At 34.1% G+C, this 21,459-nt stretch overlaps 1 protein-coding gene across 1 annotated transcript in view; it reads right to left on the bottom strand.

The window, feature by feature from the left end:
- KCNH5 (potassium voltage-gated channel subfamily H member 5) overlaps positions 1–21,459 on the bottom strand; it is a 520,057-nt gene that overhangs the window by 101,954 nt on the left and 396,644 nt on the right. The window lies entirely within an intron of this gene.

Below are 21,459 nucleotides of genomic sequence, written 5' to 3'. Positions count from 1 at the left end.
GAGAGGAGAGGAGAGGAGAGGAGAGGAGAGGAGAGGAGAGGAGAGGAGAGGAGAGGAGAGGAGAGGAGAGGAGAGGAGAGGAGAGAAGAGATGCCCATGTCACAAATAAGGATAAATATCAAAAACATTTTAGCAGAATCACCACCACCAAATTTGATTTTTCTATTTGATGTTTTAGAAACTTTTTGTAGCTAAACTTACAACAAAATATCTGCATTTAATTCTATATAGCAGGTGAATTCATGTTACCTACCTAATCAAGGTCAGCATACAGCAGAAGCAACTTGGCATGCTGGTAATGCCTGACATTATGTGACTACCTATACACTTCCTGCTATGTGCAGGAATTTTTTCCCTTGAAATATGAATTCCAATCTAGGGAAATAAAAGGTATTAAAAGCACCACAGAGGGCTTAGGCAGCTGGAAATGTCAGCAAGACAGGCAAATCATTTTGCACCCCAAGATGAGAGCATTTTATTCTCTGGCTTCAAAGGACTTACAAGGACAATGCTAAGAAGCAAACCCTAGTCAACTTTTTTTAAAAAGCAAATATGAGGCCTGTGTTTAAAAAACTGAGGCAGTCAGAAGCAGATCTTTATTGCCTAGGGCTTTCAATCAGGAAATTAGATACTAGATGAAAAATGGAGATTATATTTAATTGTAGAGTGAGAAGAATGTCAGGAAAATGAAGAGGGTACCCAAAATCCTCTTCAGGTATAATCACACAAAGTGAATTTGAAATACTCTTCAGGAAACTATTCCAAGCATGGAAATAATTTTGATAACTCTTTTATTTTTAATTTATTTATCATTTATTTTTAACATTCTCTTATTTTTAATTTTGAGTTCCAGATTTTCTTCCTTTCCAGCCCTGCAAACAATTTGATATCAATTATACATGTGAAATCATACAAATATATTTCCATATTGTCCATATTGCAAAAAAAGAAAGGCAGAAATTTATACTTTTTTTTGCACACAGAGTTCATGATTTTTCTCTATGGATAGCATTTTTTCTACATGAGTCCTTTGGAATCATCTGGGGTCACTATACTGATCAGAGTAGTAAAACTTTTCACAATTGATCATTATTACATCATTGCTGTTACTGTGTAAAATGATCTCAGCATTCTTCTCACTTAACTTTGCATCAGTTCATACAGATCTTACTAAACCACCTCACCCTCATAACTTATAGCACAATTGTATTTCATCACAGTCATATGCTGCAACTTTGTCAGTCATTACCCATTTGGTGAGCATCTGCTCAATTTCCAAATCTTTGCTACCACAAAAAGAGCTTCTATAAATATTTTGGGTAGACATTTTTCCATTTTTTTGCTCTCTTTGGAGTGCAGATATAGTAGTGATATTGCTGGGTCAAAGGTTACATATAGTTAAAGCCCTTTGGACAGAGTTTGATATTGTTCTTCAGAAAGGTTGTACAACTTCACTATTCTACCAACAGTTCATTAATACACCTATTTTTCTTCATTACCTCCAGTATTTGTCATTTTTTATTGGTGTGAGGTAGTACCTCAGAGTTATTTTAATTTGCTTTTCTCTGATCAATAGTGATTTAGAACTTTTTTTCAGATCATGGATAGCTTTGATGTCTTCTGAAAAGTGAGCCCTTTATCAGAGAAATATGCTGTAAATTTTTTATATTACTTCATTGTCTATGATCCTTTTAGCAGAATGTAGTTTCCCTTATTATCTCTTTTAATTAGGTCTAATTTTATTTTTCCTTTGTCTGAAATGATGATTGCCACCCCTGCCACCTTCACTTCAACTGAAGCATAATAGACTGCTCTAGCACTTCATTTCAATTCTCTGACTTTCTGTCCCAAAAGTGTCTCTGGTATTTAATATAAAACTGAATTCTGGTTTGAAATCCTTTCTCTTATCTGCTGCTTTTCTACAGGTTAGCTCATCCCATTCACATTTACTGGGAGGATCACTAACTATGTGTTTCCCTCCATCCCATTAACCTCTATTTATCCTTGCTCTCTTTTTATCCTGTACCTCCTCAAAAGTCTGTATTCCTTCTGGCTACTGACTGCCTCTCAAAACCCACCCTTCAATATGTTATCTCCCACTCTGAGTCTTATTCTCTTCCCCCCCCCCATCTCCCTACGGAGTAAGTTACTTTACATATGAGTGTGCATACATATTCTTCCCTCTTTGAACCAAATATGACAAGAGTGAGATGAGAACATTACCTGCCACTCCTTCCCATTTCTCCTCCCCTATAAATGCTCTTCTTGATATGCATCCTTTATATGAGAAAATTTGCCTAATTCTACCTCTGCCTTCCCCTTTCACTAGTGATTCCTCTTTCTCACCCCTTTGTTTTTTCTGAAGATCATCCCAACATAATTGACTCACACCCATGCCTCTATCTATGCAGATTCCTCCTAACTACCCTAATAATGCTAAAGTTCTTAGGCATTAAAGGTATCCTCTTCACATATAGGAATGTAAACAGTTCAACTCCATCTAGTCCCTATGATTACTCTGTCTGCCCCCTGGTCTTTCTCTAGAGAGGGCCCCTACTCCCTTGTGATTGACCACAAATACTCTTTTCCAACTTGGAATTGCAACCCAGAATTGAATTGGGGCAATAGAATTGTCAACCAGTGGCAGCTGTACTCAATTTCAGCAAAGGGTCCCCAATAGTCTCTTTCTGACCAACCCTCTGACCATCACTGGGCAAAGAGAACCTGCTGTTGCTACTGTCCCTACTGCTGTCCTCCTGTCCTGCTCCATGCTTGAACACACCTCAGTGTTCTCTCCTATAGACCACCTAAATTGTCTCAGGCAGGAAAAATCTCTCTCTCTCAACTTCTGTTGGCTCTGCCATCCCAAAATTTATCTGGGATATTATTTTAAAGTTGTTTGTAGGGGAATGTCCTACTTCACTATCTTGGCTCACTATATCTAATTTAAATCCCTCATTCTACTGCTTGTCTCTTCTTTTACTATACACTTCCCTTTGACAAAGAAAAAGTGATTAAGCAACAATATCTGATAAAAAGACAACATCTAACATGATAAATAATATTTCTTTCTAATATTCCTCCACCTCTCTTTTCTAAGACTTTCAATGGCTTCTCTATTAGAGTTCAATGATCTTTATTGTATATATTGCAATGAATCTTGGCTCTGTTTATTTCTCTCCATATCAATTTGTACAAATGTTTCATTTTTTTCTGAAAATTTTCATGTTGGTCATATATTTATGCATAGTAATCTAATATTAAAATCATTTGCAATCATTTTTCAGCCATTCCCCCAATTCAAAAATCCTCCTCCTCCCTTTGTTTCCAGGTCTTTGCAAAAGCAAGTGATGCAGTGAATATTTCAGTACGTGTTGTACTTTCTGTCTTGACTTCCTTTGGGCCTACGTATGACTAATTGTATTAATAGGTGAAAGAGTATTTTTATTTGATACCATGCTACCATATTAAAATCCATAATAATCATAGCACTTCCTAGTACCATCAAACTAAGCCTGCAAGTTTCTTAGGCACCTACAAAGGCAGGCAGTTAGGTGGAATAGTGGAATAGTGAATACAGTACTGGGCTTGAGACTAGGAAGATTCATCTTCCTGAGTTCAAATTCTGGTCTCAGAAACTTATTAGTTGCGTGACTCTGGGCAAGTCACTTAATCCTGTTTGTCTCATTTCCTCATCTATAAAGTGAACTGGAGAAGAAAATGGTGAATCACTCTAATATCTATGCCAAGAAAACCCCAAACAAGGCCATGAAATGTCATAAATGGCTTTAGTGACTAAATAACAACAAAGTATGTCAGGAATTGTGTTAATCACTAGAGTTATAAAGAAAGGCAAAACAGCCCCTTCCTGTAAGGATTTTTTTTAATTTAAAGAAGGAAACAAGATGCAAACAAACTATAAACCAACAAGATATATAAAACATAATAGTACTAATAGAAGGGAAAAGGCATTAGCATTAAAGGAGCCTGGGAAAGGCTTCCTGAAGTAGGTGGGATTTTGGAAGTTTGAAATGAAAAAGCTACCTAAATCAGGATGTAGAAGTGAGAAGTATTCTAGGAACAGACAATAACCAATAAAAATGCAAGCAGTCAAAGGATGTAGTATCTTGTGAGAGGAACAGCAAGGATGCTTACATCACTGGATCACAGAGTACATGGATGAGGGGAAAAGTAAGGTAATAGAAGCCTAGGGATAGAGTAAGTTATGCAAGACTTTAAAAACCAAAGTGCCATCAGTGTTGCTGTTTCCCATAACCCCTCCAATATTAGATGTTGCCATCATTTTTCACCTTTGCAAATTTTCTTGGTGACATACTTCTGAGTTGTTTTAATTTGTGTTTTTTCTACCTATGGTCCATTACTATTTCTTGGCTTTCTGTATAGAAGAAATAGTTTTTCCAGGAGCACTGTTTGGTGCAAGAATTGGACAGTAAGGAAAGATGAGCACCACAGAATCAAAGCATTCAAATTGTGATATTGGAGATGACTTTTTAGAGTCCCTTGGACAATACAGAAATCAAATCAATAAACACTTAAAGAATTACTTCAGGGAGCCAAGATGGGGGAGTAACTAGAGCAGAAGCTCCATTTCATCATGTGAATCTTCTCTGACCAAGATTAAAATATCACCACAAAACAAATACAGGAATGAAAGAACCAACAAGGAGACAAAGTGAAACAATTTTCAAGAGGAGAAAAACCCAAAAGGTAGGCAGAGACCATCTGGGGAAGTGGGGTGAGAGGAGACTGGATCCAGCAAGAGGCTGTAGCAAGGAGTGAAGAGCAAGCCAAGGGCAAACCACAAAACTCCCCTACCCCACTCCGTATCTACTGTCACAGTCTCCAAACTTAAGCTCAAGCTAACATTCAGACCCTGAGAGCCTGCCTAGGCAAATAGTGATCCAAGCCAATTCACAACCCTTGAAATTTCAAACCTGTAGAGAAGTCCAGAGAACCAGACCAGAGCAAGCTGAACTGAAGGGGGATGATCTGTGTGGACCTAAAGCAAATCCAGGAATTCTGGTTTGGCCTTGGGATGAGGACATAATCCACAGTTCAGGGGAGCCCCCTCCCCCAGATCTTTTTGCCCAAAACTAAGGGCAGAGATCTAGGACAGGGCAATCAAAGGTGTGCCTTAATGGATTATCAGCTCTGGGAAGGGAGATTGATGAGGGGTGGGAAAAATAATGAATCACATAACCATGGAAAAAATTTTCTAAAAAGAAATTAATACATACTACTCACTGGGAGGTCAAATACTGAAGCTGGAGCTTAAATATTTCAGCCACATAATGAGAAGACAGGACTCATTGGAAAAAAAAATCATCAGTGTTGGGAAAGATTGAAGGCAAAAGAAGAGGACAGTATAAGGTGAGATAGCATCATGGAAATGATGAATATGAGCTTGGGCAGACTTCAAGAGATAGTAGAGGACAGAAGGATTTGGCATGCTATTTTGGGCCATGAAGTCACAAAGAGCTGGACATAACCGAAGGACTGAACAACAGCAACAATAGATGAAAGCCAGTATCTTTCATCTCTACAAGAAATTTGAATCAATTTAACAATTACCTGCAGGATTGCTGCTTAGCTTCCCTGACTCAAACTAAATCATATAATCATAGAAGTTTAGAGTTGGGACCTCAGCAACCATCTAATCCAACCCATATCTGAAAAAGAAAGTTCACTCCAACATACAAACAAGTGGTCATTCAATTTCTTCTTAGAGAACTCTAATAAGGGCGTATCTACTAGCTCCTGATGCTAAGCATTCTACTTTTGGATAATTCAGTTTTAAAGTTGCTTCTTTGTAGCGTCTACTCTTTGCTCACTGGTTCTACTCTCTGAAGCCAAATAAAATAAATCTAAACCTTATTTAACACACAGTCCTTCAAATAAATGAAGAGTTAGTCTAAACATTCCTACTTCTTTTCAACTCATCTTCATATGTCATGGACTCAAAATCCTTCACTATCATGATTACTCTCTAGATGTTCTTCAGTTGATCAGTATATTTCTGTGGTAGGTTGGAATTATCCAAAGACAAAAATGCGGGACAACTGGTATGAGCAGTGGGTGGCTATGGATGATCTGAGGCACAGGTAGAGAATCTGGTGCTGAGAGCCATCATGCAAAGAGGAATCTCTGTGTGAAACATTTTGGAGTGACTTCTCTTATGAAATTTCTCAAACACAAGACAAGTATATAAGACATCGTAACCCAAGGTTACTGAACAAAGCCACAGACAACCATGTTAAACCAAAGCTAATATCCTGATCATATACATTAAGTGCTAGGGATATAAAGAAAGCTAAAAAATAATTGCTCTCAAGGAACTCAAAATCTAATGGGGGAGATAATATGCAAATAGTTATGGATAAACAAGATATATACAAAATAAACTGGACAGAGAGATGGCACTGGAATAAAGAGGGATAAAGGAAAGGTTTCCTGTAGATGAAAGGACAGCTCCTAGTGTTCAGTTTTGGTCAGATCACAAATGGCTCAATGACAGTTTAGGAGATTTCTAAAGTTCAAAAGCCTAAACAACTTTTCTACAAAAAAAAAAAAAAAAAAAAAAAGGAGGTTCCTAGATCTGATAGCAATACTCCATAAATCATTAGACCTGTGTTTGCAAACCTATGGCACACATACTGGAGCATGCTGGAGGGGGCTGCTTCCCTCCCCCTCTCTCTCTACATGCTCCTGAGAACATTTCTTACATCACCTGCCCCTCTGTCCAGAAGCCCAACGGGAGCACTTCCTCCCTCCCCTGTCTGGGGTCAGGCAGTGGACTCACATGCTGTGTGAGGGTTGCAGTTTGGGCACTCAATCTCTAAATGGTTCATCACTGGATTAGACTAATGTAGATTACAATGGGACCTTTACCTCACTATTCATGAAAGTTATGCCTTTCTTTGAAACCCAAAGATCATTAATTATTTTTGCTTTTTTTGGGGGGTGGGCAGGGGGAACTTATTCAAATTGAACTTAGAATCTATTAAAATTCCCTTATCCCCAAAACGAGATGAATTAATTTAACATTTCCTCATGCTATATATCTTATTTTACTTTTATTTAATCATCTCTGTGATCCTTCCTTGTGGATATCATTAAACAGTTTTATTAAAACAAAATCCTAAAGGCAAAAGTTTTATTTATACCTTTGAAAAGTATTTATCTTTAAAAAATATACCTTAAAGACTCATGAAAGATTTTAAAATATGTTATCCTATCTACAACCCCACCATTTGTTTTTCTGTCTTCTCTTATATGTTTTCTTTATAAGAGATCAAGCTCTTTCTCTGAAGAAATCTTTACTGACTTCTAAGAGTACCTTGGAAATTGGCTTTAGGTGTCCCTTAGGGTCAGTCCTGAGTAGAATATGAGGTATTTTTGAGATTCTCCTGTGCCTAAAAAAAGTGATTTTACTTCATTTTTATTCCATTCCCTTTAGTATGTTTTATTTAATTTAACACCATGGCTTTCTAATGGGCCCAGTGGACAGCTTAAAGACATTAGGATTTGGTGAAGACTAAAAGATAGAAGTTGTGGGGAATAAAATTAGGAGAGGGCACATTACAAGCTTTAGCTATTATTAGATGTTTCTGTATTGAACATTTTCTCATTTAAAATGAAAAAGACATTGAAATGGGAAAGAAAAAAATTTATATTAAAATATGGCATGGAATAATTTAATGGGGAAATGGATAAAACTGTTTCTATCCATTCACCTTGTGAGGTTTAATTGTTTTAAGATTCATTTTTGCAATAGAGTCATTTTATTCTTTTTTTATTCCTTCCATTAGGATTCATGCACCAAATGAAACCTTCTGAGTCTTACAATTTCTGCCTCTTAATGACACACTAAAGGAGCCTTTCTATTACTTAAGTGCAAGTATTTTTCTTTTGGCTCTACTCTGCCAAACAAACCAACTCATTTATTATTTTGATTGATGGAAACTACTTGCTGTCTGGATGCCATAAACTAACACGTTAAACCCAAGAGATGAAATATAACAAGTAAAGGCACACATAGTAATCACTAGTAAAACCCCCTTCTTAGCCCTAGAATCATGGCAGGTACTTTAAATCATCCCACCCTTGGCAGAGGAAGCCATGAAAATGTAAATGTCCTTTGGGAATGTGGGTTTGGTACTTTATCCTGTAAAAATGAAGGGATTGTGGTAGTCTATAAAAGTTTAAGTAAATGGGGGGAAGAATGCCAGGTTAAAAAAAATAACTTAAGATACTTTGCACTATTGGTCCCAAGTTCAACATGTTGTCCCTTGAATGATGCAGTTGAAAACAAATTGTAATGGGAGGTAGTGTGGTAAATACAAATAGTTGTAAACGAATTCAAATTGTGACTGGGCACTTACTAGTTATAGTCATGAGCAATTCATTTACCTCTGGTTTTTCATTTGTAAAATGGGCTAGTAATATTTATGCTACCAATATCAATAGGTAATTGTGTGATTACTTTGTAGACTGTGTTACATAAATGTAAGGTATTTAGACAGTTAAAGTCATAGCTTTGTCATTTACTACCTCTGTGACCTCAGATAAGTCAGTTAACCTTTTTTATCCTCACTTTACTCATCTGCAAAAAGAGGATTGGGCTAAATGGCCTTTAAGTCCATTCCTGTTCTAAATCTATGTTCCTAATTCTAAAGGTACAATTTTCCCACTCCCATCCTGGAAATATTCTACATTAATTTTGTCTGTTAAATGAAATAATCAAAGGGATACAACATAAAAGAGATAGGATGATTTAGAAATATTGATATTTCATTCTCTGAAAGTCAAATATCCAAATATCCAAAGCCTAGTAAGGGTAAATTCAAAGCCTAAAAAGACTTTTTTTGGTTCACATATACATAATAAAGTCAGGAATAGGCACTATTAAAGGAAAGGATAATAACATTGTTCAATGGAATTTCTTGTGTTTCAATGCCTTTCTCCTTCTCACTCATGACCACGAGAGAGAAAAGAGTTTTGGAACTGAGAAATTATGGAACCTCCAAATCTTTGGCTGCTTGTTGGAACAGTAGGTTCTAAGAAAACAGTGGCTTTAGAAGGAATAGTGGCTATAGAATAGGAGTCAGCAACCTTTTTGGCCATGAGAGCCATAAACGCCACATTTTTTAAAATGTAATTTCGTGAGAGCCGTACAGTGCTCACAGTGTGTGCTCCTGTAACAGTGAGTGCTCCTATAATAGCACCTGAAAAAAAATGACTTTATGGCTCCTGCAGAAAGAGCCATATCTGGCCCTCAAAAGAGCCAGATATGACTCGAGAGCCATACGTTGCCGACCCCTGCTATAGAAGGAGTCTGAATGCAAATTGAAAGATGCCATTCTTCACTATATTTCCTTCATTGATTTTTCTCTAGAGAAAACAGTATGTATTTTCTTTCACAACACAATAAACAGGAAAAATATTATAAAATATATACAGCCTATATCATAATAACTGCCTTTTTTGGAGAGAGGAGAAGAATGGGAGGGAGAGAAAGAACATGGATTATCAAATATTAAAAAATATTGAAAATTGAATTAACATATAATCTGGGGAAATTTTATAATAAAAAATTAAAATTAAAAGTCTTCTAAAGTTTTTTCTGAAACCACATTACTCATCATTTATTATAGCACAATAGTACTTTATCATAATCATACATCAGAACTTGTTTATTCATTCCCAACTTGATAGGCATTCCTTAAATTTCTAATTATTTACTATCACATTCCCTCCAACATTTGTCCTTTTCTTTCTTTCTTTTTTTTTTTTTTTTGGTCATGTTAGTTAATCTGGTAACTGTGAAGTGGTACTTGTTTGAAGTTGTAGTTCTCTAACTGATAACGATTAAAGAATTTTTCACATTACTAGTGATAGCTTTGATTTCGCCTTCTGAAAATTGCCTTTTCATAATCTTCAATCATTTATCATTTGAGGAATGACTCATTTTTACAAATCAGTCTTTGTTCTTTGTATATTTGAGGAGACCTTTATCAGAGAAAATATCTATAAATGTTTTCCAGTTTCTTGCCTTCTCTCTAATTTTAACTACATTAGTTTTGCTTATACATTTTTAAATTTCAAGTAATCAACATTATGCATTTTACTTCCTGCAATACTCCCTATTTCTTGTTTGGTCACAAATTCTTCTCTTATACATAGATCTGACAGGTAATTTTTTTTGCTAGTTCCACTAATTTGATTATAATATCACCTTTTATTTCTACATCATGTAACCATTTTGATCTTTTTATGGTATATAGTGTGAAATATTGGTCTATAACAAGTTACTTCCAAAGTGCTTTTCAGTTTAATCAGCATTTTCTGTCAACGTAGTAAGTTCTTGTCTGAAAAGTTTGGATATGGGCTTTATAAACACTACATTACTATGGCCATTTTCTACTTTATGTTGTGTACTTAGTGTTATGTAGAGATGGCTGCATGGAATCCCTGCAAAATACAGGGACAGCATTCCCCAAATCCAGCATTCTATTTCTAGAGCAGTATATCATTTTGTTTTGATGATTACATCACTTTGTAATATAGTTTGAAATCTGGTACTCATGGTCTGTCTTCCTTAACATCTTTTTCATTGATTCCCTTGATGTTCTTGACATTTTATTCTTTTAGATTAATTTTGATGTTAATTTTCCTATCTAAAATAATTCCTTAGTAGTTTGATGTAATATTTAATAATTAAAGTAATTTAGGAAAAATTTTTATTTTTTATACTGGTTCTATCTACTGAGGAGCAATGAATATTTTTCCAATTGTTTAGACCGATATGAGAAGTATTTTGTAATTATGTTCATTTAATCTCTAGGTTTTTCTTAAGAGGCAAACACTCAAGTGTTTTATATTGTTCACAGAAATTTTATAAATGGAATTTCTCTTTCTTTCTCTTCTTGTTGAGTTTTGCTGGTAATTTGTAGAAAATGCTAACGGTTTACATGTGTTTTTTATATCCTTCCAGTTTTCTCTCTCTCTCTCTTTTCTAACCTTAATTTTCCATCCCTCTTATCATATCTATCTCTTTCTCATATCTCCTTTTCCTCTTTATCCCTTTTGGATAAGATAGATTTCTGTACCCAACTGAGTTTGTATGTGTATGTGTTTGTGTAGATGTGTACAATTTGCATTTTGAATCAGTTCAGATGAGAGTGAGGTTCAGACATTCCTGCCCCTCTAATATACCCTATATTTTAAAAGTTCTTTGCATGCCTCTTTTATGCAGTATAACTCTTCCCTTTCTTTCTCTCCTTTCTCACTGCTCCAAGTACATCCCTTTCTCTCACCATTCAATTTTTTTCAATCATTTTGACATAATTGGCTCAAAACCATAGTCTCCATTTCTATAGACTGTTCCTAGTTGCCCTAAAAATGATAAAGTTCTTAGACATATATTAACTTCCCATACAGGAATATAAACAGTTTAAGCTGTTTAAGTCTCTTGTGATTTTAAATCCCTTTTTTTCTTCTCTTGAATCTTTGCCAATTTTCTATTTACTTCTGGTCTTTTGATCAGGGATACTTGAAAATCCTCTATTTTATTAAAAATCACTTTTCCCCAAAATTATTTTATTCAGTTTTGGTGAGTAGGTTAATCACTATTGTAATCTTGGCTCCTGTGTCTTCTGGAATAGCTTATTCATGTCCTCTGATCTTTTGAATAGTAGCTGCTAAGTCTTTTGTGATTTTGCCTGTAGCTTGATGGTATTTAAATGATCTCTTTCTGGCTGCTTGTAGTATTCTCTCCTTGACCTGGAAGTTTTGAAATTTGGCTCTAATATTTCTAGGAGTTTTCATTTTGGTATTTCTTAGAGGAGATGATCAAAGGATTCTTTCCATTTCTATTTTGCTTTCTGCTTCTAGGACATCAGAGCAGTTTTCCTTAATAATTGTATGACATGATTTTTGGCTAGACTGTTTTTATCATGGCTTTCAAACTGTTCACTACTTCTTAATTAATCTCTCCTCAAACTGTTTTTATGGTTAGTTATTTTTGACATTTTCTTTCATTATTTCCACTCTTTTCACTGTTTCATTGTTTCTTAATATCTCATTGAGTCATTAGTTTTCATATGCCCAATTCTAACCTCTCTATCTCTTTTTCCATTTAGTCAATTCTGATTTTTAAAGAGGTTCTTTTCATCAGTGACATTTTTTTACCTCTTTTTTTAATTTGGCTAATTCAGTTTTTTTAAGGAGATATTTTTTGTGTCTCTTTAACCAAGATGTTAATACTCTTCATAATGTTCTTGCATCATTCCTATTCCTTTCCCCAATTTTCCCTCTACCATTCATTATTTTTTTAAATGTTTTAGTTCTTCCAGGAATTCTTCTTGGTTTTATGTGCAATTGACACTTTATTTTCCTTTGAGGTTTCACATGTAACTATTTTGACATCATCTTCTTCTGTTTGTGTATTGATCTTCCCTATCATTATAGCACTTTTATGGTTAGATTCTATTTTCTTACTTTTTCGGCCTTTTATTGACTTTGAACCTTATTTTAAAATTTGATTTCATTCCAAATGGCTGTCCCAAGATTGAGGGTTTTTTTTAAATTGTTATTTTCAGAGCTAGTTCTGGAGAGTTGTATGTTTTCAGTGCTCTCCAAAAAATATACTGAAAAAAATATGGCCACTGATTTCCTGGTCTGTTCTCTTGTCCTTACCCAGGAAGAGCACCTGGTAGCCCTAAACCACCAACACTATTGAGTTCCAGGGCTTCACTCCATTGAAACTGTAAATACTTTTGTTCCTCACACCCTGAAACTGTGACCTAGAAGTGGATATAGGCAATGACATTGCCAAACAATGTCTGGTCCTGCACCCAGTGCTAGTACTAGGGTCTGCTATAATCCCTCTGACCAGTTGTTCAATCTCTTTACTGTTTCAGGACTGAGATTTCCTGAAGCCTTTGCTAGTTTGTTATTACCACTTCCAATGACCACCACTGGTGTTGCTGCTGTGTACTTTTCAGGCTAGCCTACACCCTAGTGTCACCGACCTCTCTTTCCTTTCTCCTAACTTGTTATGGCATAGAAACATATCTTACTTAGATCTTTTGCACACTGTGCTACTCCAAAATTTGATTTGAATATTTATTATAAAATCATTTCGAGGGAAATGCTAGAAGAGCTAGGATGTAGTACTTCCTCAACTTTGACATCTTGGCTCCCTTCTCTAAACATCTTTGTAATCATATTTTAAATCTTTTGCTCTACACTAATTATTTTCTCTAGCTGTCTAGAAAAAATATAAATGGGAGCTCCGATATGGCTTTGAGAAGGTCTATAAAGAGTATTGCCTATGTGAAGTAGCCTGTCTAATACATGCACATAAAATTGATAGAATGACCCCACATACTACAGTAGCAAAAGTTAAACGCAGAATTACACACACATGCATGCACATATAATACACAAACATATGCACATATATTACATTATGCTAAATTCTGTTATTCCTGAAATTGTATTTTCCTAACAGATGCTACTCAAAAAACTTAGTTGACAATTAAGGAGAAATTATTTTGTGAATAATCCATTTTCCTTTTGCCCAGCTACAGTAAGAGTCCAGTTGAGGTTATGTAACACTTAGCCTTGACTGATAATAATAAGACCATACATTTGAATAGCATTTTTAAAAGTGAAACATAAAATATTTTCACATGAATTATTTCATTTAATTCTGAGGCCTATGTGTCAGGAAGAGCTAGATGTGGGTCTTATTTGTGACATATACTAGCTATAGAGACTCATTTTTAATATCTCAGTGCTTCAGAAGCATTCTGAGAAAAGAAAGTTATAGATCAATTATCCATCAGTTGAATGAGTTTCCATACTTAAACAAAAACCCTAAATCTTTAAGGTTTTTAAGGCAAATGTATTATTCCCCCTTTTTTTTTACAAATGTGGAAATTAAAGAATGGAGAGATTAATTGACTTGCTCAAGGTTACAACACTAGTGCAAAGAAGAGAGAAATTAAAAATAAGTCTTCTAATCTAGGTCCAATTTGTTTATTATTACATGATACTCATAATTTTATCAAGGTCTAAGGACTAATTAATACATGAAGTTCTATATATTTTTCTATGTAACAACAAAATGATTAAACTTATCACTCTGTTGCTAATTAATTTTTCTTCAAAACTCACATGAGACAATCACTGATAAAGGTGGTGAAAGTAAATGGAAGGAACCAAGCCAAGTGACATTTGTTCATAAAACATTTAGTGCTAAAAACATAGGAAATAAGTGGAAATTTCTATGGAAAATGATGTTAGGCAGGATTTTAGAGAGTTTCACATTAATTGATCATTCAGAGCTGTTAACACAGCAAGCAGAAAGAAAATACTTCTAAATAATATATATCATATAGAAACATACATATCACATTTTATAAAGAAATGTGATTGAGAGATTTAAATAATATAGAATTGTACATATACAAATAACCAATAAATTCACATATAAATATATACATACAAACATTTACATTTGTGTGTAATAATATATTTATATGCCAATTGACACATGTACACATACACCACATAATGTACACATGCATACATACACCTAGAGAATTTTTCTCTGTTTAGTAAATTAGCTGCCAATGTATGGAGAAGCAAAGAACTCTAGGAAGTGGACTCAAGCTCTAAATTGTTTTTTAGGAACTTAAATAACAACTTAAAAGAGGATAGTATTTGAAAAACATCTTCTAAAAGTCATAAAAATATTTGGCAACAAGCAAACATAGATTCCACCTTTGAAAAAGGTGTAGAAGAAAATCAATTTTAAACATTTTAGAGCTCCCCTTCTTCATCCCATTAGCAGTGCTATGGAGAATGCTACTCCAGTGTTTTTTTGACCTGCCTTCTGTGGTCAATTTAGATTGGTGATGGCAAACATATGACATGCATGTCAGTGCTGACACATGTAGCCATTTTCAATGACACACATGCCAAAGATGAAACATTTGCTGTAGTGAAGTGTAGATACTCTGTGCACTATAGATGACAATTCTACCTATACTAAATTTACCTATTTTGGTTTATTAAATGAAGTTATATATTACAATTTTACATTTTTGTTATTTAAACTATAGATCTTGTGAAATTATGTTTTTTTTCTTGAAGTGATACACCACCTGAGTTATGCTCGTTTTTTGGCGAATTTTGACACACCAAACTCAAAAGGTTGCCCATCAATGATCTAGATACTGAATAAAGTTAGACTCAGAAAGCTTTAGTGTAGCAAAGTGAGGCTGGTATATATAGAGAAGCTTAACTATTGAGACCTCGTGGAATCTTATTACTACAGCCTTGTCCCGATTCCTCGACCTCACTATTCAAAAGATAGAACTCTATTGATCTCAGAGAAGAAAGAGAAGGTGGTAAGGGTTGGATGAGCAGCATGACAGTGATGAGATTTCAGAAGAGAAAGCACTGACAGTAAGAGGCATACTTATAGCAAGATACTTATATCTCTCCAGATAAAAATCAGGAGAGAGATTTATAAAGATTGAGAAAAAGTGACTGAGAAGTGAATATGAATTCAAAGACAAGTACTTCTCAATAAACCATCCCCACCTCACAAAAAAAAAGAACTGAGGGGAAAATTTGCCGAGGGAAGTGAATATATCACAATAAATTTTCCTTTGAAGTGAAAATAAAGAAATACTAAGAACCTCCAAAATCATTCAGAAAACTTGTCAAAGAATTAGGTGAAAATATCAAGGAAATTAAGACAAAAATTAAAGTTCTTAAAGAAGATATGGGAGTAGCTAGATGGTATAGTAGTGGATAGAGGGCCAGACCTGGAGTCAGGAAGGCCTGAGTTCAAATCTTATTTCAGATACTAAATTACTTAACCATGTTTGCCTCAGTTCATTATCTTTAAAATGAGCTCAAGAAGGAAATGACAAACTACTACAGTATCTTTGACAAGAAAATCCCAAATGGGATTATGAAGAGTTCAATAAGCCTGAACAACAAAGAAGAAATAGTGAAACTGACCAGAAATAACAGAATTTTGAGCAAAAAACAGATTCTCTTATTATAGAACATTCTATGAAAAAAAGAATAGCAAATTTGGAACACAAAAAATGTTCATATAAAATGAAAAGTATTTAAATGAAATTAAAAGACAGCAAGATGGAAAAAACACATGGAAGTCCTACATAAAACAGGACAGTGGTCTTGAAGATAGAATAATCTAAGCATTAATAGTATGGAAAAAGAATATTAAAGAAAAAAACATAAATACTTTAATTCTAGAAATCATATTATAAAACTGAGTGGAAATATGAAATATACATCAAAGCAGAGAGACAGTACAACAGAAGAACATTTCAACTTCAACTGTAAGAGGATGTGGATAAAAAAGGCATGATAGTACATTTTAAGGGCTTACTTTGTGTTAGGCAATATCTTAGTCAACCTTCAAAACCACAATATTAAAGAAAAAATATTTCAGACAACAAGGAATATACTTTCACAATACAAGGTGAAGTAATAAGATGAAGACAGCATTATTTCATGTTCATAGGAAATCAAAGGAAGGATTACAATTTTTGTAAAGGATAAACTGGCACCCTAAAATAACAATTCTAAAACTTGATATAATCATTAAAGGCAATGAATGGGAAGAATTTGAACCCAGAATTAGACAAAATATTAAATGTGGAAACTGACAAAAGAAAAAGATGTTAAATATTTTCATATAATAATAAAAGTTTAGGAAATGCAATGTTTATTTTCATGTGATCAAGATTACACTGGGGTGGGGAAATCTTTTTATTTGCTTTTCCCTTTTAAAGAATTAAAAAATATTCATTGAGTGATAATGAGAAAACAAAGAGCATATCAATGAGCTAAAACATCTAAGAAGAAATTTTTAAACAGTAAAAATTAGAAAGCGCATGGAAGAAAGTAATTAACATTTTTAAGTTTATTTATTTAATTAATTAATTTAGAATATTTTCCCATAATTACAAGATTCATATTCTTTCCCTTCCTTCCCACGAACCCCCTCCCTTAGCCAAAGAGAAATTCCACTGGGTTTTACATGTATCATTGATCAAGACTTATTTCCATATTATTAATATTTGCACTACGGTGATCATTTAGAGTCTACATTCCCAGTCATATCCCCATCGGCCCATGTGATCAAGCAGTTGTTTTTCTTCTGTGTTTCTACTCCCACAGTTCTTTCTCTGTATGTGGATAGTGTTATTTCTCATAAGTCCCTCAGAATTGTCCTGGACTATTGTATTACTGCTAGTAGAGAAGTCCATTACATTTGATTGTGCCACAGTGTATTCCATCTCTGTGTATAATGTTTTCCTGGCTCTACTCCTTTCACTCTGCGTCGGTTCTTGGAGGTCATTTCAGTTCACATGGAATTCCTCCAGTTCATTATTCCTTTCAGCACAATAGTATTCCACCACCAACAGATAACCACAATTTATTCAGCCATCCTTCAATCGAAGGGCATCCCCTCATTTTCCAATTTTTTGCCACCACTAAGAGCACAGCTATAAATATTTTTGTACAAGTATTTTGGCTTATGATATCTTTGGAGTATAAACCCAGCAGTGGTATGGCTGGATCAAAAGGAAGGCAGTCTTTTAATGCCCTTTGGGCATAGTTCCAAATTGCCTTCCAGAATGGTTGAATCAATTCACAACTCCACCAGCAGCGCAAGTAATTAAAATTTTGAAGAAAAATACTGCCTCTTTGTAAATCAATATTGTATTGGGATATAGTTAAGGAATAATACAGAAGAATTTATTTAGGGCAGGGAGAAGAGATGGGGAATGAAAAAATAAACATGTATTAGTCCCTTCTATGTGTCAGACACTGTGCTAAATGCTTTTACAAATATTATCTCATTTGATTCTCACAACAGCCCTGTGAGGAAGGTGCTATTAAGATCTCATTTTTACAACTAAGGAAACTGAAAAAGACAATGTTTAGTGCTTTGTCTGAAGTGACATAACCAATAAATGTTGGAGGTTGTTTTTCAACTCAGGCCTTCTTGACCTCAGGCCCAGAGCTTCTATAAAGATACATTTGGGGAAGTCAGATAAGAATATACATGCTTCTCAACAGTAGATTTTACAAGGTATATTTTCAAAAATAGTCACGTACCAGTGAAAATAAACTAATCATTATTGTTATTGTTGTTGTTTAGTTATTTCATGCATATCCAATTCTTCATGACTTCATTTAGAGTTTTCTTGACAAAGATACTAGAGTGGTTTGACATTTCCTTCTCCAGAAAAAAAATCATAAGCAAATGCAAAAAGTTAGAAATGTTCCCTTTCTCTTAGCTGTTATTTGACCTAGTTCAAGAAATGCTATCTAATAGCAATAAGATAAGTAAAAAAAATTAAAGATGTAAAAAAGAGGAGACAAAATTATTCCTATTTGCAAATGGAGTTGTAGTTTACTCAGAAAACATAGGAAAACCACCCAAGAATTTGAAAATAGTTTCATTAAAGTGATGATACAAAATAAATCCATAAAATTGTCAGCATTTCCATACAAAACTGGTTAAATAAAAGATAAAATCCTTTCAAAGTAAATAGAGAATGCATAAACTATCCAAAAGTCAATTGACAAAGACATACTGATTTATATTTGTATTATTTAAATTTAAATCATGATTTAAATACGTTGTTTATATGAGGGCCTCTCCAATAAAATAAAAATGATTATGCTGCTGAAATTAATTCATAAATATATGCTATACTAACCAAATTTCAAAGGGATTGCTTTAAAGAGCAAGACAAAATACTGAGAAAAATTGTTTGGGGGAAACAAAAACTTTGCTCATTTTTTCAATAGATTTAGAGTTGAAAGAAACTTTAAATATCATCAAATACAACCTACTCATTTTATAGATAAGAAAATTGAGGACAAAAAGGGTAAAGTGACTTGAGTTACATATCTAGTAAGTGTCAAAGGTAAGATCAGAACACAGATCTTTGTGATTTAAAGTTCAACATCTATCTTTTCCAAAATCTTTTCCCAACAGCACCATTTTAAATTTTTATTTGCTTTTATTATAGGTCACTATAGGTTAACCCACCTTCTACTTTCTATATCAACTATATGAAATTATTTAAAATGTGTCATTATCTGTTTGGATGTGAAGTCAGAGCAACTAGGTTCCAATCCTAGCCCCATCATTTAATAACTTGGCTACCTTAGGCAATTCACTTTTCCTTTCCAAATCTCAATTTCCACAGCCACAAATGGAGAGGTTTGTGGTTGGAGTAGTTATTGCTACACTTTCTAGCTCTAACATCCTCTGATTCTGACACCACAAACAATTATGGGCTTAATGCTTTTGGACAATGAGAATAATAATGAATTTTCCTTTTTACATAAACATCAGCAAATAGCAACATGAAGAACAACAATACCCTCAGAGGATCATGCTGAGATTAATGAAAGTTAACAGCAATTTCCTAGGCCATTTAAATATTTGCCAAGCTATTTTTGATCATCTGAGTCTTGAAAAGCCTTTACTTATTTACAAGATACAAGATTTATCTGTGAGAGAGGGTTAGAGTTATGGATTGAACCTGTGATTTCATTAGTAGGGAATCTCAAGTGTGGAAATTCATTTGGTATAGGGTGGCTTCTTTGAAACTTTTTCACAGAGAAATGGCTAGAGGCTAAGTGACTTCCCATATTGTTCAGTATAGATCAGAGGTAGGAGTAGAAGCCAGAACTTTCTGGTTTTAAGGCTAGCTCTTTTACTACTATGTTATGTCTCTCAACTATCAGAAAAGAGCCAAAAAAACCTAGATAGTCAAAGAGCTATGTCAACACAGGATAATAAAATTTCTGTAATAATTAAATCCATAAAAACAATTTCATATGTTGTCCTCTTTTTTCTGTTTTTGAATGTGGAAATGTTCATATTTGTTAGTGCTTATCAAGTTCATAGTAATAAAAGATAATTTTTAAAGCAGTAGGGAAAAAAGAGGAAGAGATGAAAGGCAGAGAAATTCAGGTATAGAGGAGGACAATTTTGGAAAGTTGAGATGAAAAATGGAAGGCCATTGAGAAAGAATAGCAAGATGGCCAAGTTACCTAAATGTAGAATGTTTGAAGGGCAGTAATGTGAAGAATCTGGAAAAATAACTTGTGTTTTCAAAAAATTTTTAAATGTTAAAAATTATTTTACATGTAATTGGGGATAATAAAATATTATCATAAGTAAATAAATTTAAAGGCCTTTATGTCCCCCAAAATTCTATGCCCAATTCAATTTTTCTTGAATAAGAGAGAGGAGATGAATATTCTTAAAGATAACCATCAGATATCACAAAGTTTAGACATGACTGAAAATGACTGAAGAACAAAAAAATATACACACATATGACTATTACCTGAAATGAAGATTGCATGGTTTAGTACTGACACACAATAGTTATATAAGCAAAAAGAAGCCACTATAGCTTTAGTGCTCCACATAATTCTCCAAGACTCTGAGTTTCACAACAGTTTTGTATCTGCATTCCTGTGGGGAGTTTCTATGCTTGTTGTTCACTACACACAAACAGTCACATATAAAGCAAGGTCTAGACATCACCCCCTTAATATTAACTAAAATGTCAAACATATTTTAAAAGATTATATGAATGAAAAAATGAACAAACAAGTGAATGTATAATGAAATAGATATTAACTGTTTCAGGGTGCCAAGCACTATGCCAAGTTCTAGTTATACAAAGACAAGAAAACAAGACATCCTCTCCCTTAAGGAGTTTATGTTATAGTGAGAGAATGAAACACAACATAAAGGGGAACCAGAAAGAGGTGAGAGAAAAGTAGAGACGAATTTTCAAGGTTCATGGTTTGGAGGTGGTCAGGAAGTGATGTGAGACTTAGATCTGTGCAAGATTAGGTGAAAGGTCATCCATCAGAGTTGGAGTAGAAAAGGAAGAACTGTTTCAAGAAAGCAGAATTCAAGGTTCTTATAAAAGAGGAATCAAGACAATATTCCTCTGTTCTTGGATATTCACCAGATCAGATAAAACCAAATCAATTTTGGATTAATGATATTATTATTCTCTTTTTTTAGATGGAAGAAAAGTGTAAGTTTGAATCTCGTATAAATTCGTTGCCTATGTTTTTCCTATCCAAACAAAAATAAGGGCATTAAGAGTATGTACTCTTTGGAATGGTTAGAATAAAAAGTATATGTTTGCTAGAATTTTATAAGAAAATCAACCAATTACATTTTAAAAGTTTATTAGATATCGTTGTCAATAAAATATCACATAGGGAAATGCTCTACATGACTACGATTATTGCCAAATATATTTGGTGAAATTATTTTGCCAGCCTTAGGATCACTTCTATAAAGAAAGCTAAGTCTGATGGAAGAGTAGA

The sequence above is a fragment of the Gracilinanus agilis genome, chromosome 2 (assembly GCF_016433145.1).
Source record: "Gracilinanus agilis isolate LMUSP501 chromosome 2, AgileGrace, whole genome shotgun sequence".
NCBI classification, from domain to species: domain Eukaryota; kingdom Metazoa; phylum Chordata; class Mammalia; order Didelphimorphia; family Didelphidae; genus Gracilinanus; species Gracilinanus agilis.
Note: the sequence above shows the minus strand (reverse complement) of the source record. Positions and strands in the feature narration are given on the sequence as shown.